At 46.3% G+C, this 19,047-nt stretch overlaps 1 long non-coding RNA gene across 2 annotated transcripts in view; it reads left to right on the forward strand.

Annotated features, from left to right (window-relative positions):
• Positions 1-17,741, forward strand: part of LOC115031769 — a 58,633-nt gene extending 40,892 nt beyond the window's left edge. Inside the window, exons 3-8 of one of the 2 annotated variants that reach the window (XR_003837433.1) lie at positions 2,965-3,161; positions 4,829-4,947; positions 10,801-10,888; positions 12,641-12,774; positions 14,823-14,913; positions 17,166-17,741. This is a non-coding gene — a long non-coding RNA (uncharacterized LOC115031769). The remainder of the gene's footprint in view (positions 1-2,964; positions 3,162-4,828; positions 4,948-10,800; positions 10,889-12,640; positions 12,775-14,822; positions 14,914-17,165) is intronic. The other variant, XR_003837434.1, reaches the window with a different exon arrangement.
• Positions 17,742-19,047: the final 1,306 nt, after the last annotated feature.

The raw sequence follows: 19,047 nt of genomic DNA on the forward strand, positions 1-19,047 counted from the left end.
AGAAGAAGAAGAAGAAGAAGAAGAAGAAGAAGAAGAAGAAGAAGAAGAAGAAGAAGAAGAAGAAGAAGAAGAAGAAGAAGAAGAAGAAGAAGGGAGCAAGAGAGCTATGCATGTATAAAACTTACCCCAGTAGTTTCAGGGTGAGGAAGGACATGATGAAACAAACTGAGCTTAAGAAAGATTATACTGCTGGGTAGATAGTTCAACACGAACGAGGTTGTAGGTTCAATCCCCAATAGGGACAAAAAGCAAATCCTTTAACTGTGGGGTTGAGAATGCATTGGCGAAACTTTGAGAGGACCGTCAAGAATGAGGGGTCATACTGAGGTTGCCAGAAGGGGTGGGAAGAGAGAATTGGGAGTGGGTACACTGTTCATATGTATGTAATTGATCAAGAATAAATAAAAGATTTAAAAGATTGGAGGCTCTGTGGCCTTCCTTTCCTCCTTTGACAAGCAGTGGGAGAGGGGACATTGTTTTCATGGGGAAAACCCACACAAGCTGGAGGGTGGTTAGCTGCCATGGTGAGTGTTAGGGTTCACTGAGCATGGATGTTGGAGACAGGGCTGTACCTGCCTTGAGGGAAGGGATGACCATTTCTTGCTCTGAGCATCATCCTGTCATGGGATGCAAGCCTGGTGGTGCTTGCTCTTCTCCAAGGGACTCAGAGCTTTTGGATTCTTCTGTGATGTGTTTCAGCTCAGAGATCTAAAACTGTTGAGAGGTCAAGGGCATGAGTGCCTGTGGGGACTGTGAACCTTGGTGTGGTCCAATGAGCAGTCTGAAGATGGCCTCTAATGATGGCTGCCTCACAGATGCCACCCCACCCCCACCCCCTGACAGTGTCTTCCTTTCTGTGGGCCTCTTCCTTAGCTCTTGATTTCTGGTCTCCTATTTCTTCTCCTCTTCCTCTTCTTCTTTCTCTTCCTCTTCTTCTTTCTCCTTATCTTCCTCCTCCTCTTCCCCCTCTTCTTCTCTCTTCTTCTTCTCTTCTTGTTCTTGTTCTCTTGTTCTTCTTGTTTATCTTTTTGTTCTCCTTCTTCCTTCTTGTTGTTCTTGTTCTAGATTTATTTATTTTTATTTTCTATGTATGAGTGTTTGCCTGCATGTATGTATCTGCATCATGTGCATGACCATGTCTCTGGAGGCTTGAGGAGGGCATCAGATCTCCTGGTACTGGAGTTACATGCAGTTGTGAGCTACCATGTGGGTGCTGAGAACTAAACCTGGGTCTTCTGGAAGAGCAGCCTGTGCTCTTAACCACTGAACCATCTCTTCAAGGGAGTCTGCTTTCCTTTGGTTATCAGTATATGCCTCAGCTACTGTTGGAGTCCCCTGCATGTGAAGGGAGTTATGTGCTAATGGCCTGAGTGGTTTCTGAAAACACCGATGCACAAGGTTCAGGAGCTGAAGAAGGGGCTGGGGACATGACTCAGGGAACTGTAGTGCCAACCTGAAGGAACTGGCACATGGCTTGTGGCCCTGGGGTTCCTGTGAATGCCAAGTATGTGACTAGCTGGTAGAGATGGAGGAGTAGTGAGGGACAATGGGCAAGTGGATGGCACTTACCTAAAGGGGAAGAAATCTTTTCTTTTTCAACTCCAAACTAAAACAAGAAGTGGGCAGGAACAGTGCTGCTTGTTGTTTGGCTTTAAGTATTTCTTCACTGAACTAGTCAGGGCTGTAAGTGATGGGTTTACAGTTTAAGCTGATTTAGGCAGTGAAGGGAGCTTGCTTTACATAAGCCCATGGTGCTCAGAATTCAGGAAGGGCTGGATCTAGATGATCAGCTGCTGCTTTCTCTATGTCTCAGTTCTGTTTCTCCTTGGGACAACTTCATTGCTGACAGACAGGTTCTCTTCCTGAGGCTCTTCTTGGAGGCTCTGTGGCCTTCCTTTCCCCCTTTGACAAGCAGTGGGAGAGGGGACATTTTTTTTCATGGGGAAAACCCACACTAGCTGAAAGGTGGTTAGTGCCATGGTGGGTAGTGTAGTGTTTTAAATATGCATGGCCCACAGAGTGACACTATTTGGAGGTGTAGGCTTTTTGGAGTAGGTGTGGCCTTGTTGGAGGAAGTATGTCACTGTGAGGGTGGGATTTGAAACCCTCCTTCTAGCTGCCCAGGAGATGGTCTTCTCCCATCTGCCTTCAGAATAAGATGTGGAACTCTCAGCTCCTCCAGTGCCATGTCTGCCTGGATGCTGCCATGCTTCCCATCAGGAAGATAATGGACTAAACCTCAGAGGCTGTAAGCCAGTCCCAATGAAATGTCCTTTAAAAGAGTTGCCTTGGTCATGGTGTCAATTCACAGCAGTGGAAACCCTAAGACAGGTAGTATAATGGTGGTTCGAGAATGGATGGTTTAGGGGCTGGAGATATGGCTCAGAGGTTAAGATCACGGTCTGCTTTTCTAGAGGTTCTGAGTTTGATTCCCAGCACATGGTGGCTCACAGTCATCCATATTCAGGACTCTGAGGCCCTCTTCTGGTGTGCAGGTGTGCATGCAGAAAAGCACTTATACAGCAAATAAATAAACAAATCTTTAAAAAAAACGGAGGGAGGAAGGAAGGAAGGAAGGAAGGAAGGAAGGAAGGAAGGAAGGAAGGAAGGAAGGAAGGAAGGAAGGAAGGAAGGAAGATGGTTTTTGGAAGGAAAGGGAAGCTGGAATGTCATTTCCAGAAGGCACGAACCGTGGGAGCCAGAGGACTCATGGTGTCCATCCCAAGAGTGAAGTGCATTACAGAGAACCTGGGAAGGGCCTGTGCTCACCTCTAACCTGGTCCCTGGGTCTCATAGAAACAAAACATTAAGCTGGTTTACGTGCCTGCATCTTACACTCTTTTAGTAGTCTTAAGCTATTTTGTGAACACCATGATGTACACTTGATGTCTTTCTTGGTTTCCTTGCATGTAGCGTATTGCAAGTCATTGGCATTGTTGATTTTGTTTGTGTTTTCAATGCCAGGAATGGAAACCAGGAGCTCAGGTGTGCTCAGCAAGCATGTCTACCACGGAGCTGCACCCAGCCTCAGTGCTTTTTTGTTGTTGTTTTGTAAAGGAACCCAGGCTGGCCTTGAAGTGGTGATCCTTTTGTCTTCAAATATCTGCATGCTGAGATCATAGCCAACATGTCTGATCCAATGTCATTCTTAATGAGTGAAGGTAAATATCTTTTAGGCCACAGGTGGAGCTGAGTGATCGATGGTTAGGGATGCCCTGGAGGGATTCTGTCCTGATGAGGAAGAAGCCGAGACCTTCTGAGAAATGGCCATGGTTGTAGTTCCCTTCTTTGGTCACCATGGGGGGAGTGCCAGGAGGACTCCTCCAGGCAATTGGGGTGATTGCCACTGTTGACCCTGCCTGCTCTGTCCCCCTGCTGGGACCTGACAGGTGCCCAGCTGTAGAGCACCTGGCTTAGGGAATTCCTCCTTGTAAGAGCTACCTCCCGAGAAGACACCTAGACCATCTGCTCCTTATTCCCCAAACAGGGGTTTTGAGCCCATGGACAAGTTTTGCTTCTCCCCAATTCAAGGAAGGCCACAACCTGAATGGAAACCTTTAGCCTAAATTCAAAGGTACCCTCTGTCAGTCTTGTGATTTGAAGAAACTTCATGGCAAAATGTTCATGAAATTTGATAAGGCTAAACCCATTTCCTCTGGTTTTACAAGTCCAACAAATTTTTGCTTGCCAAGTGGTTCGTAATTTTAGGGGACAATAATCAATCCCGAAAGAACAAGCAGTCCAAGAATGACAAATGGGGTTCATTATGTGCGTTAATTCTGATTATGTGCCTGGAGTGCCCTGTTAAGATGGATCCTGATGCTGCATCTGGTACAAGGGAAATTAGAAACAGGATTGATTAGTAATGTCTGCCACAATCTCAAGATCCACAAAGCGATGTTGTTCTTGCTGGGGACTTGGTATTTGCAGCAGTTCAAACTTTTCTCCCTGACCAGTACTCATCCAGCCATTCCTGAAACTAGCAGGAGCTAGGGACACAATGACAAGAATATGATAAAATATTATATGATATATAATATTAATATATTATTTACATGCTGTATTATATTTTATATAATATGTATACATAATATAACATGTATACACTTATATATGTATATAATATTGGTATTATATATTAAACATATAATAAAATATAGTAATATAATATAATATAATATAATACATGTGCTAATTCTCAAACAGTCCAGGGGATTTTAACTCTCAGCAAATCCACCATGAAGGCCACACCCATCCTGCCCTGCATTGAGCATCTTTCCTGTGGTGTTCTTTACCTAGACTCCAGTCTTCCTTAGACTGATACCCTTTTCAGAGGAACTTCCAGAGCTGTGTACAGCTTGGAGGTAGAGTGCCTGCCTAGCACACACAAGGTTCTCAGTTCAGTCACAGAAATTCTAGGAAATACAACGACAACCACAGTCGATTAGAGAAGGATTGTCCTTGAGTTACTATAAAAAGAAACAAGTTTTTGTCCACTAAAAGAAAGTAACTGGAGGGAAACCATGCAGTCACGGGCAGAAAGAGCTGGAATGTACATTCTGAACTTAAAACCAGACTGCCAGGCCTGCAACCTGCATGACTGGGATTGGCCAGGCAGGGGCAACAAGGGAGTGAAGAAAGGACAGACACACAGACAAACACATAGAGAGATGGGATTGGGTGGGCCTTGTGCTGTGTGGAGATGCAACAGTAGCATCCAGGAAGCTAAGTGTTTTTATTTCATATCTCTGAATCAAGGAAGGGGGTTTATGGTTTACAGTCAAATGAGAAAATGTGTCTATCTCCCCTCTCCTCTTATAACCTACAGCGATCAGGAGAGCTGGCCTAAAGGTCATCGGAGTGGGAGAGCTGGCTTGGCCCTTCACCCGCGGCAGCACTGTATGGGAGAGTTACAAGGATGGAAGGCCAATATGAGAAGATGGGGAGGTGAGTGGGATTAGGGTGCATAATGTGAAATTCACAAAGAACAACAAAAAAAAAAGGTTAAAAAACCCAAAGAAATGGAAAAAGAAATAAAATAGATGCATTTATTTATGGTGTACCACTGAACAATGGGGCAGATTTAGTTAATCTAGGTCTCTATAATGGAGCAGTCTTAGGCTGCAAACACTCGGGGGAAAAGCCACAGTCAATGCCTTTCTGTACACATTGTCAGGATCCACACACGGAGCGGAGAAAGAAAGGCTTTGCCATTTCTCTGAGCCTGACGGGAAGGCTTTGCCATTCCCATGGTGTGAGGCATTGGGGGCTTTGGCATGGCTGTGCTTCTGCCAACCATACACATCACTCAGGACCTCATCTGCCCCTCGCAAGACAGTGTGAGAGGGAAGTAGGCATGTCCCTGAAGCGCTGACACATCAGGCTGTGAACCAGGAACCAGTGTGCAGGGGAGTCTGCAGCCCTGGTGGCAGGGATGAAGCCACAGTTGTCTTTGCATGCAGTGCTGTTGGCAGGTCCCCTGAGGAGGACAAGAAGTAGCACCTGGAGTTAGTCTAGGGCTTCCGGTGAGTGCTGGCAGGTGCAGTGTGGTCTTAGGGAGAGATGCGAGACTTCTTTACATGTTGCGGCTTGGATATATGAAGGGTCCCTCAAAAAATTTATCACCCTTCTATTTAAGACTTGGACACCACCTAGGGGCACCACTGAGAGGTGACTGGGTCATGGGGCATTTTTGTCATCAGTGGCTGTCAGGAGGTGGGGTCAGGTGAAGGAAGTAGGCTCCCTCGGGGAGGGGCGTGTCTTTGAAGGGTGTTTTGGGACCCTGGATTCTGGCTTCTCACGTTGGAGGTTATGATGGGTATTTTGTCCCTGACAGGAAGGGCCGACTAACTCATGATTCTACCCTACGTGCTCCACACCCACTGGGTGGTGGTGGTAGGGTTTATTTATCTGTGGCTCAGAGCAAGACAGGGCTTAGCAGCTCTTGCTCGCAAGAGCCTTCAGGACTTGTGGAGGAGCACGGTGCTGCCTAGCCTACACAGTGGCATCAGACTGACTGAGCACCCACGTCTGCAGGGCCTGCTCAAACTGGCTCGGACAGTACAGAGAACCCTTCTCGATTCAGTTCCCCCATGCGTGGAGGCAGTAAAGGACAGACTAAGGAGCATTCAAACTCATGCACAAGTCCGGATCCCAGGCAGCGGCACTGTCCCTAACCACTGTCACCCTCTTCTGTGCTTCCTGGTTTTGATGTATACCAAAGGAACAGGGCTTAAACCAGGCCAGTGTGGACAAGGCTACAGATGCCATTCTAGGGGTGTCCGATCTGGTTTGTAGACAGTTCTGTAATGGGTGAGGGGCTCATGCTATCCCTGTGAGCCTTGTGGCGCTCTACACCACCTGACTCAGATCCCAGGCTCAGTGATGCCAAATGATTCCCTGGCATCTGAGAGCTATGTAAGGAAGGGTCAGCTGTCCATCCCAAAGCTGCGATCTTTCTCTTTTCAGAACCCTTTCCTCTCCCAGTAGCCTGTCAGGCTGAGCAGTACAGGGCTTTGTCTTGAGTCTGCATTTAACTGGTCTGTGCATTTGGGCTGGCCCGTTTTATTATTATTATTATTATTATTATTATTATTATTATTATTATTGCTGTATGGGTCTCAGTTCCTTGCCAACAGACTCAAGAATCCATGGGTTGGGCAGTGTAAAGAGCCCCATGCTGTCTTCAGGGCCAGCTGTGCTCAGTCACAGCTGGATGCCACCAAGGGAAGGCAGGGCCACTGTGGCTTATTCTGAAGTGTTAAAATGGAAATTGTGGTGTTTTTTTGTTTTTGTTTTTTCATGTAAAATCTAAAAAAATGGCAACCAAGCTAAAAATCCTTCCAGTGGACCTTGATTTGAGACCCAGGCCTAAACTCCTTCCTGTCAGAGTTCTTAGGGTTGTGGCTGTCATTTTGCCCTGCAAACTGCGCCCCCCTTCCCAGCCCTCACTTCCCATGGAGCACTGCGATCCCAACCCGCCCTGTTGAATTCAGGTGTGTTGTCATGTGACTTTCTTTGGCCAGTAGGTCTGGAGACGGAACCCACGTCCCAGGCGAGCAGAAGTGTGCTGAGTTAGTGGAGTCCCCCTGTGCTCTCTTGATGCCATCAGATTAGTGTTCCAGATGCTGGCTGCTGTGTCCATCTGGCTCCCAGGGAATGGTAACGCAGCCCTACAGACTGAGAAGAAATGAGGGTGCACGTGCTTGTTACAGCTGTATCACTTGGCCGACGCCGACCCTCACTGTGCCCCTTTATCCAGTCACTGGGCTCTCAGCCAGCCCGAGGGAGCTTCGTGACTACTAAACAGCAGAGCAGACAGGAGAAGCAGCCTCCGATTCGGCTTGTTTGGTTCTCTGTGTGCTTCCAGTGTGTGGCACAGGGCTCAGCAGGATTGCGGTAGATGCTCAATAAGTATTTGCTGAATGAAGGGGTGATGGGAGAGGTGCTCAGCCATCTGAGCTGGTGGCCCCGAGGTTCAGGGGAAGTGGGGAATTTCTGTTCCTTTTGGGTACAGCTTGGCCGGGTCCTTGCAAGTCTTTATTTGGTTTTAAATGTCTCCCATAGTGCAGAGGCAAACACACTGATGTGAGTCTGTGCTCTTGACCCACAGGAGTGAGGGAAACCAGAGAGGACCTTGTATGGATTCTAGGGCAAGTGCAGAGAAACTGGGGCAAGTCCTCTGGGTTTTCTAGTCTCTGTGTCCTGGTGCTCACCTTGTCCCATTCATTTCTGTGCTGCCTTCAGAGATCCTGTCCCATGTGCTAGTCACTTCCGTGGCGATTCTTGCCAAGCTGTTTTATACTTAGTTCTTTTTCTTCGTGCTGCATGGTCTCTGCAGTCATATTATACTAAATCTGTACTCTGCATCGTCCTCAGGTCCCTTGCTGCCTGTATTCGCCACGTCCAATTTCAGTTCTGCCAATGCAACTTCAGAAGCGTGTCCTACTCTCTGTCTGTCCCACCATCCCAGTACTGGACCAGTATAGTCATCACCACTATACTTACTGGTTTCTCTCTCCTCAAACACACCAGCTCCTTCCTGCTACCTGGCTTTGCATAAGCCCTACACCAGGCGGGCCTCCCCTTAGATCTTCTACCAGGTCCTTGTTATTACTTAGTATTAGTTTGAGTGTCCCTCCTCTGACTACAATGTCTGAAGTAGGTCCCAGTCTCAGTCTCCTTGTCCTGTTTCACGTACTGCTCTCATCACTGCTAACTGCAAAATCCTTGCTCATTGTCAAGGCTAATCATATGCCACTAGGTTAGGGCATCTCACCATCAGCCCTACCCACATTTTGGAGGTAGAGAATTCTGTGTGGACTGTCTTGTGCCTTGCCAGCTCTTTATCAGATTCACTGACCTATGTCACAGGGTGCCAATAGCACACCCTCCCTTGTCCTGAGCACCAAAGATGTCCCCCTGCAGGGGTGTGAACAAACTTACCCTTGATGACTGAGAACTATTGCTGTGGAGTGTGAGAGTCCTAAAGGGAAGGCCTGGGCTCTGCATATCCAGTTAGGCCAGGGTGGCGTTCAGTAAGTAATACATGCACTGAATGTGGCAGACATCATCACTACAGGGAGACTAAATATGCATAGGAGCCAAAATGATCCTCACATCTGCAGGATCTGGAGTTACAGCTTGGAAACGCACAGGATCAGGTGTAAGGTCGCATCCGGCTTACACCAGTACGAGATTCTCCCAGCCAGAGTGTCTTCCGAGAGCCTGAAGGCCCGAGAGGGGAGACTGTAAGCACCCTGACAGGCTGTCAGCTTTTAATGCAAAACTGGAGGAAAAGTTTGCAGCCACCCCACGCACAGGCTGAAGGAGATAAATCACAGTTACTCGCAGCTGGCTGACAGCAGTTTAAGCCACTGCAATCACTAGGCTCCGAGGGGGAAGCTCCTTTTATCTTACTAAATGCAAAAAGTAGAGCTGAAATTGGCAATATCTCGGCCCTCTCAGCGGCCGGGCTTTTTACATAAATATCAGCAAGCGGTAAGTAAATTCTGTTGACGAAATGTAATAAAACAAAGACTGTTTCGAATATGACCATTCCCCGATGCATTCTGCGGCCCCGTCCCACTTACTTATTGCTCGCTGCTGAGATTATAAGGTTTGCTTTTATCTGTCAGAAATCAATATTTCAAACATCGGATAAAAGAGGAAATTGAACTGGGAATAGGCTGAAGTGCTGTAAAAAAGTACAAAGCACAATTATCAAAAAGCACTTAAAGTGCTTAATAGGACATACATATAAAAATGCTCAAATTAATGTCAGGGAGCCATAATGAGAACTTTTCCTATGCTTTTCTTCCCTCACAGTGTAATTTGAAGGCTGGCCAGTCCATCAATATGCTTTTCAATTTCTACGATGCCCTGAGGACTCTGAGCTCTGCATCTGTTAGAAATGAACCATTACATATGATTGGTTAATATTTCAGTTTATTGAAGATACATTATTTTGTATGGAGTGTTTAAGCAGTTGAGGTTTAACCATTACAAACAGTTATGACAAAAATAGATCGTGGAGTAAACAGCCTCCACAGTCATGCTTTTAATAAGCGCGGCCATAACTAGGAAATTGGATTTCCAGGAGCTGGGAGATGGAGGGTGGCAAGTTGCAAGGGAGTGGGCTGAAGTAGGGGCCCCTCCCCGTTCTTCTCCCCATTCTTCTCTACCCCAGAACATGTTGGGAAATTGACAATGGGGTCTTCCTTCCTTCCTTCCTTCCTTCCTTCCTTCCTTCCTTCCTTCCTTCCTTCCTTCCCTTTCTTTCTTTCTTTCTTTCTTTCTTTCTTTCTTTCTTTCTTTCTTTCTTTCTTTCTTTCTTTCTTTCTTTCCTACATTGCCTAGGCTGGCTTTGGCCTTGTACTCCTGGGCTCAAGTGCTCTACCTGTCTCATTCTCTCCAGCAACCAGGTTTACCTCTTACAGATATATATGATGAGCGTTCTATCTGTGCCTCTCTCTGTCTCTGCCTCTGTCTCTCTGTCGTCTCTGTCTCTGTGTGTGTGTGTGTGTGTGTGTGTGTGTGTGTGTGTGTTACTAGGGTCTATGCATGCTAGGCAAGTTATTTACCACTGAGCTATATCCTCAGCCCTTGTTATTTTTTCTTAACAATAAAACAAACCTTTTTTATTTGGGGACATGGTCTTACTAAGTTGGCCCAAGTGATGTTGAATTTGTAATCCTCCTGTAATATCCACAGGTCTTTGACACCAAACCTAACCCTTTTAAACCCAACCAACCAACCAAACAAACAAACAGAACCCCCTCACAAAGTTTTGTCAAAATTGTCTTCATTTTTAATATTTTAATTTGATTAATTTATTTGTCTATGTATCTGTGTGAACATACATTCACCTGTGTGTGCATAGAGGCCAGAAACAGAGTTTTGAATATCTCTGAGATGGAGTTACAGGCATTGTGGGACACTAGCATTGTTGTGTGGGTGCAGGGATCCAAACTCCAGTCCTGATGATTGTGCAGCAAGAACTCTTAACTGCAAATCATCTCTCTGACATTCCACTCTTTCTTCTTCTTCTTCTTTCTTCTTCTTCTTCTTCTTCTTCTTCTTCTTCTTCTTCTTCTTCTTCTTCTTCTTCTTCTTCTTCTTCTTCTTCTTCTTCTTCTTCTTCTCCTCTCCTCCTCACAAATATATCACAAATATATGATCACAAATATATTTGTCCCTCCTTCTTTATCCAGGTAGCTGGAGATCAAAACCAAAACTCTATAAATTCTCTTCAAGCTTCCACCAAGTGATGCGCCAGGCCTTATATTTGCTCCTCTCTAGGTAATAAGTGCTTATCTGGAGTTCTAAATTGGAAATCAGCAGCCTTTCCCTGAAGAACCAGACAGTGAATGTTACAGAATCTGCAGAGGTAAGTTGCTAAGAACTGTCAAGACCATCTGAGTCCTTTTTAGCTGGTGGCTACAGGCAACCTGTGCACCATTTGCACCTTCCCTTGCTGGGCAGAAGGCATTCCCACATGTTTCCTAACATGTTTTGAGGTCCCTGTGGAGGCTGAGAATAACATCCACAATGCCCTGGTTTGTTTGGCTCATGACAGGCCAAGGCACCAAGGCTTCATGCCCCATGACCGTCCTGATTGGCACTCCAACCCCAGCTCCCTCACCACTTCTGTTTTCTGTGTGTGATTTGCGTATGCTCCTCTTCCCACTTGGAGTACTCTCCCCATCTGCTGCGACTTGTCCTTGGTTAAAATGTCCCTTCCTGGGACCTGCCAACACACACACACACACACACACACACAGACACAGACACGTACATACATGTACACACAGAGACACACATGACACACACAGGTACACACAGACAGACAAACATAGGTACACACAGACACACACATGCACACACACAGATACACACATGCAAACACAGATACACACATGCACACACAGGGATACACACACAGACATACACACGCATATACATACACACAAGAACACACACATGCACGCATGCACACACTCTGCCAACCTCTCTGTAGCCTGCAGATGCCGTGCTCTCAATTTTCTGGGGCTGTCTGCTCATTTCTTCTCCACGATTTTCCCCACAAGAACACCCGATCAGCTCCCTTCTGTGTGCTCTGCACCAAGAACCAAATAGATCTAAATGTGCTTTCCAACATCTCAATGGCCTCGAGGTTGTTTCACAGGTTCAAAACAGATGTTTGGGATGCATAGGTAAAAATGAAACCACTAGTGGAAAAATTTCAGCTCTCTGGGAAAGCTTTGCCCCACAGGGGTGGGGTGGGGACAACAACAACAAAAACAAAAAAACATTTTTCCACCTTGGACCTTTGTGTTTCCCCACTGAAGAAGATGACCACCATTTAGCATAGGCTGTTCCTTTAGCCTGGGCTACATGATTCCCTCGCTCTCTTCCTGCGCCTGGCATAGCCTGTTCCCTCCTTCTGGAGTCCTGCCTTAATCTGTCATCTGTCACCTTGAAGGTCAGGCTGGTACTGAGCTTGTGTGAGGCCCTTGAGTCTCATACCCGTGACTGGGCTTGGCTATGGACAGGCCCCCTAACCTCTCTCACGAGCTGTGTGTGCACCCCAGCTGCACCAGTAGTTACACAATTACCAAATGGTGACCCCCCCCACCCCCCAGAGTCAGAACTTGACTTCAGATGGGGTTCCTAAATGTTATTTAGGACCTGTCTTGGAATGCTGGCTCTCACCCAGTGTCCTCCACAGTCCTCAGCCCCTGCAGTTCCCTGTGAGATGTCTGTGGGCTTCTCCATGTGAGGGGTTGGGAAGTTCTGCAGAGCGAGACGGTCTGGAATGGAAGCTGTAAAGAGGCTGTTGGAGATTCGACTCCATCCTCTTGACTCCCCAGCCTTCTCTACTCCCTCAGTTCAGCAAACATGCTTCATTTCTAGTCTGTGTCCCTGGGTTTCAGAGCAAGCCTCAAGTACACTGGATCTCAGAGCAGTAGGACCAGGTGATTGTCTTCTGTTACCTCCACAGTGCAACCAGAACTTGCTAGGTGTGTTCTACATCCCTGCTATCATTTGAATGTGTCTGAGTGAACAAAACAGCATGGCCCTTGTGGTGAACAATCAGGCTAAACATGTTCATTATTCTAGCTCATTCCTTCTTGGCCAGGTCTTTATCCCTTGTGCAAACATGACTGAAGAAAACTGTAACCACCCACAACTGCAGCACACATTGTGTTCCAAGTCTGGCTTGGGGTTCCTATTGTCGTGATAAGGTACCATGACTGAAGGCAACTTGGGAAGGTAAGAGGGTTTATTTTAGCTTCTAACTCTTAGGTCCCACTCCACCACTGTGGGGCATCAGGGCAAGAAGTCAAGGTAAGAACCCAAAAGTAGGAACTGAGGCAGAAGACATGGAAGAGTACTGCTTATTGGCTTGCTTCTCCTGGCTTGTTTAGTATGTTTTCTTATATAACCCAGGACCACTTGCCCAGGGATAACACCACCTAAAATTGTCTTGGCTCTTCCACATCAATCAATGACTATGACTATCACTGATGATGATGATGATGGTGGTGGTGGTGGAGGTGGTGGTGATGATGATAAGCCCTACAGGCCTGCATACAGGCCAATATTTTGGAGGCATTTTCACAATTGAGGTTGCCTCCTTTCAGAGGACTCTAATGTGTGTTGAGTTGATACAAAACTAGCCATCACAATTGACCCTTGTCAACTTGAAACACGAACACATGACGATTCAACTACAACCTTCCCTTTCTATTTTGTTCTCAAGATGTCATATTAACATGATATAAAACTCAATACAATCTTAAAAGTCTCATGGTCTTTTTTTTTTTTTTTAGTCAAACACATTAAAAATTCAGTCTCCTTGCTGAAAGGACCCTGATATAGCTGTCTTGTGTGAGGCTATGCCAGTGCCTGGTAAATACAGAAGTGGATGCTCACAGTCATCTATTGGATGGAACACAGGGCCCCTAATGGAGGAGCTAGAGAAAGTACCCAAGGAGCTGAAGGGGTCTGCAACCCTATAGGTGGAAAACAATATGAACTAACCAGTACCCCCAGAGCTTGTGTCTCTAGCTGCATATGTAGCAGAAGATAGCCTAGTCAGCCATCATTGGGAAGAGAGGCCCCTTGGCCCCTTTATATGCCCCAGTACAGGGGAATGCCAGGGCCAAGAAGTGGGAGTGGGAAGGTAGGGGAGTAGGGTGGGGGGAGGGTAAAGGGGACTTTCGGAATAGCATTTGAAATGTAAATGAAGAAAATATCTAATAAAAAATTGAAAAAAATCAGTCTCTTTAAAAGACCCAAAGTCTCTTTAAAATATACAAATAAAATTCTGGTCTCTCTAATACTCCAAAATCTCTCTAAAATTCTAATTTCCCTTAAAAATCCAAGTTTTATTAACTATGTACTTCTACAAAATAATTTAAAAATTATATGCTTTTTATTTCAAAAGGGAAGAGTCAGGACACAGTTGCAATTGTTTCAAAGCAAAATCAAAGTCCAAATGTATAAAACATACAGAGCTTGTCTGAATCTGGGACCTCAGAGCTCCACGTGGTCTGACAGTTGCACTTCTTTGGCTCTACCATCTACAGCACATATAGCTTGCCCTGTGGGCTCAGGTGTTCTCTGTTTGACACGGGCTGCTACCCTTGGTGGTTGTCCCATGGTATTGGGATCTCCAATATGTTGAGGTCTTCCCTGCAACTGAGTGTATGGCCTTCCCAGCAACCTCTGCTGGGCTCTTTTCAGAGCCTGAGCCTCTGATCTTGCCACATGGTACCAACCTTTAACTTCTCTCATGACCCCTTCAATGTGGGGGCTCAACTGCCACTGAGGCTGTACCTTCAATTAATGGCTTCCCCTGGCCTCTCACAGTGCCAGGCTTCAGCTGCACTTCATGATCCCCTCATGTCTTAAAAACCAGTACCACTTGAGAGATTAATATAAATATAAACTCTTACACTTTACTAAGTTCAGGTGTCAGCACAAGGTATGGCCTTGGCCCTCTAGACCACAGCTTCTGTGTGTGCTGACTTAGAGGAATCACTTCCCAGAAGAGTTCACCTCAGTGGTGCTGGCATCTCTTAAAACTGGTTCTTCGGCTACAGCTGACCAGTATCAAGGATTCCAGTAAAGTGAAGATTTCACTTTAGTGGTTAAGTCACTAGTTAACTATAATGAATTCTTTTGCCCCAGATGACCAGAACCACAGAATCTTAATTTAAAATCTCAAACAGCAACAATAGTCTTCACTCTTTTTCTGGAACCTCACAAGTCAGGCTTCTAACATCTGAACTGCTCTCAACAATCTTATCTTCCAGGATTCTATAGAACAACGTACTAAGCTCTGAGCACTCTATGTTTTTCAAGCCCAAAGTTTGACTGCCACTGCAATCCTCCCAAAACCACATGGTAAGATCTGTCACAGCAATACCCCATGCCCTGGTACAAATGTCTGACATAATAAGGTTTATATTACTGTGATAAAACACCATGAGCAAAGGAAATTTGGGGAGGGAGAGGTTTATTTCAGCTCCATCACTGAGAGAAACCAGGGTAGGAACTACCTGGAAGCAGACACTGAAGCCATGGAAGGTTGCAGAAGCTATGAGAGAATACGGAAGCCATGGAATGCAGAAGCCATGGGAGGATGCAGGAGCCATACAAGGATGCAGAGGCCATGCAAGGATGCTGCTTACTGGCTTGCCTCTCCTAGGTTGTTTAGTTTGTTTCCTTATTTCTTTAGTTACTTTCCTTTTGATGCATAAAACCTCATGACAGAGGTAATTTATAAAAGGAAGTGTTTATTTTGGCACACAGCTTCAGAGGGCTAGAGTCCATGATGGCAGAGCAAAGGGACTATTGAAAGGTCTCATCTTTATCTACAACTGTAAGGCAGAAAGGAAGGAGGTACTGAAAAACCACATAAGTCTTTCGAAATCACAAAGCCCAACTTGAGTGACACACCTCCTCCAAAGCAGACCACACCTCCAAATCCTTCCCAAATAGTTCTACTAATTGGAGACCAAGTGTTCAAACCTATCAACCTATGGAGGCCATTTCATTGAAACCCCCACATTTATAAATCCCAGGACCACTAGCACAAGCATAGCAATACTCATCATAGGCTGGGTCCTTTCATGATGATCATTAATCAAGAAAATGCCCCTTAGGCTTGCCCACATGCCATTCTTTTGGAGACAGCTTCTCAATTGACGTTCCCTCCTCTCACATGACTCTAGCTTGTGTCAAGTTGACAGAAAAATTAACCAGCACTAAGTCTGAACATCATATGCCCATAGTTTGACCAATTATCGGTAACGGATTGAATTCTCTTCTTTGTGTTGTAGAAGTTAAACCTTGAAGAGGGTGATTGGTCAAGGAGTACACTTGGGAGAGGTGTCTTTTGAACCTGAGTCATTGTGGATGTTCAGGGTTGCCTTGGGGTTTTGGAGTTGGGCAAGGGGATCACTTGTGGAGGAAGAGAAGCTAGCGTTGGCCTAGGGACTAAATAGCGGAAGGGGCGCTAGGAAGGGTAGCCTTGATTCAGGCAGGGAAGGGTAGGATACAACTCAGGGTGAGTCAGAACAAAGGTGAGCATGTTCCTGGGAGCCAGGGGGCATGGCTTGTCCTCCATAGGCGTGGCCTTCTGAGGTCAATGTCCACCCAAGGAAAGAGCCCGCACATGCTAGGGATGTGGAACAAGAGTGTGGTTCAAAGTCACTGTGCCCCACTGCAGAGCGGGGAGGCACCGGCCCGGGGAGCCCAGTGAATCACGCTTTTCAAAGCAGGAAAGTGGATCTCAGTGCGGAAAGGCTGAGAGAAAGGAGCCGTCTGCTCCCCACAAAGGAGGCACATTACTTTAAGTAGAGGATTTTGTAATTATATTCATTTGAAATAAGGGAGCATTTTCACCTATTAAAGGAGTCGGAAAGAAGGTGCTGGGAGCGAGGCAGCCCCTTCCCAGGGCCGCTCCCATTGTTCGTGTAGAGAAGAGGGGCTCCGGTATAGATTAGTCTCTTCTGTGAAAGGAGATGGTGAAGGGAGCGGGTGGCTCGCCTGGGTCACTGTGCCCTGACAGTTTGTTGCCTGCAAGAGGCCAGGTGCTTGGAGGAAAGGGACAGTGGGGTTCTGTGAGGATACTTGGAGCAGGGCTGTCCTGGGGTGCTTTCAGTGGTGATGGGCATGTCCTGTGACTAGTCACTAGTCACATGCGGCTATTGAGCTCTTGGAGTTTGTGGAGTGTGCCCAAAGAACTGGCATTTTCATCATGTTTCTCTTTAATTCACTTACAATTAAATTAAATTTTGATGGTCACTTATGACTAGTGACTTGTTCCCTGGACAGTGAAGGGGCATGGACTCAGGAGGTTGCTATCTGGCTAAGGATGTCAAATGAGCACGGTTACTAGGTAACCAACAAGGGTTCCTTTTTTTTTTCCTTGCGATACAGTGAACTCTTGGCCCAGTTTTGGCCGTGGCATGATTTGAAACTGACAGATTAGTGGTAGCCCTGGTTATCTGGTGAGTCGTGGCCTCAGGACTGGGGACACCACAGGAGAGGCAGAAGCTCACATATGAACAAACAAAAGTTCTGTGTGGGCCAATCGGGAACAAAATGTCACCATCCAACCTTTGACATGATCCACTTTTTGTGTCTTACAGATGAGGAACATGAGGGTCAGGGTGCATTGGAGACCTGAGCAGAGAAAGTGGGAAACTGAGGACTTGAACCCCACTTCACTCTCAGCCAAAGTTCACGATCAAGAGCTGGGCATTGTCACAGTCCCTGGAGCTGTGGTTTCCTTAGGGACCTCAGAAACCAGAGGGACTACTGTGAATGTCTAGGAGTGAGGTACAGGCACTTGTCTCTGAATCAGCGTGGGTGGGTACCTGCGCTGCTGATGCACAGCCTGCTTTCCCCTGCATTGAAGGCGAAGGGCCCTTCCTCAACTTTGCCTTTGTGTGACGACACTAGATGCAGAAGAACAAAACTGAACGTGACCCTGACATGAGCAGTTTTACCCTGTGGGCCCCTCTGAACTTTAGTCTCTTCCTCTGAAAATTGGGATTGTGGCTCCCTTCACAAAGAAGGTGGATAGCAAAGAAGTTGGTATAGCAGATGCCAAATAAATGTCAGAGGACATGGCCTGCATGGGTTCCATCTGTAGCGGTGCTCTGTGAACTACAATAGCCAAACTATTATGTGTAGAACTTCTTTTAGAATTCATCTTATTTTTAATTTAATGTCTCTCTGTATCTCTGTCCACCTGCCTGTCTGTCTGACCCCTTCTGCCTCTCTCTGCCTCCCTCCCAACGTGTGTGTGTGTGTGTGTGTGTGTGTGTGTGTGTTGGCCAGAAGAGTATGTTAGACCCCTGAAGCTAGAGTTGTGAGCCATCTGATACAAGTGTTGGAAACTAAACTTGGGTACTTGGGTCCTATGCAAGAGTGGAAAGTGCTCTTAACCATTGAACCATCTCTCCAGTCCCTAGACCCTGTTATACTATAAGATTTCCCTCCAAATGAAGCTTGGAGGACAGGTCCCACATTCACTGGAGTCACCAACACTTTCCTGTTTCCCATGCAGGAGCAGGGGTGCATGACTTAGTTTAGACCGAATGATCTGCATTTGCCCTGCACTTGGATTGAAGCCAGAATGGAACAGAACAGAGGCAGACTGTCCAGACAGTACCTGTGGTCTAGGCTTGTACTGGATGTAGCAGCAAAGACAGTCACACTGCCTGGCTGGGCCACGAGTGAGCATTATGCTCTGCTTGTTGCAATCCCAGTCCTCAGGGAGAGTCTGGACTGTCACAATGTGCTCTTGAGAGTCTCTACAGCTTGAAGTGGCTGGCTATGTTCTGCTTGTTGGATCTAGGGTACTAGGGGACACCTTTCCTTCAAGGTTCACTTCAAGCAGCTTCATCCAGCCCATGAGAGTCCTCACATGTGACAGTTTGCCACCCAGCTCCCACAGTTTCCAGGATGCAAGACAAGCCAGCATCACTTAGACACATGGAGACAGTCATCTGTGAACCCACTCTTTGTGGCATTAGTCCCATCCCACTCCAAACCCGGTCCTCTCACCACCATTGATACCCATCTATTAAAACATAAATTATACTGTTCACAGAAATAGCTAATCTCTGCAAAGATGCAGTGTCCTATCGTATCTATAGGAGTGATATAGAAAAAGCCTAGTCACCCACGACAAGCCACTGGTGACTGGAAAACTGCTAAAAGAAGAAACAATTGGCAGGAGGCAATGGGCTAAGTGGTTCAATATTTGGTGTTCAATAATTGATTGTCAAATCTTTAAATGTCAAAGAGACAGAAATGACTCTAGGAAGCCGATGTGGGTTTTGAGTAGTTTTGTCCAGATCATGGGCCCGGTGCTGTAGGGAAGATTCCCATGGGTGGAAAGATGGGTGTCACTGTTAAAATACTTGGAACTGAAAGTAAAAACAGCAACACATCAATACTCGAATCTTCCTTCCAAGAATGAACACCACTATGTTTCCTGAGGTGTTTTGTTCTGTAAAAAAT

The sequence above is a fragment of the Mus caroli genome, chromosome 8 (genome assembly GCF_900094665.2).
Source record: "Mus caroli chromosome 8, CAROLI_EIJ_v1.1, whole genome shotgun sequence".
In the NCBI taxonomy this organism is placed as follows: Eukaryota; Metazoa; Chordata; class Mammalia; order Rodentia; family Muridae; genus Mus; species Mus caroli.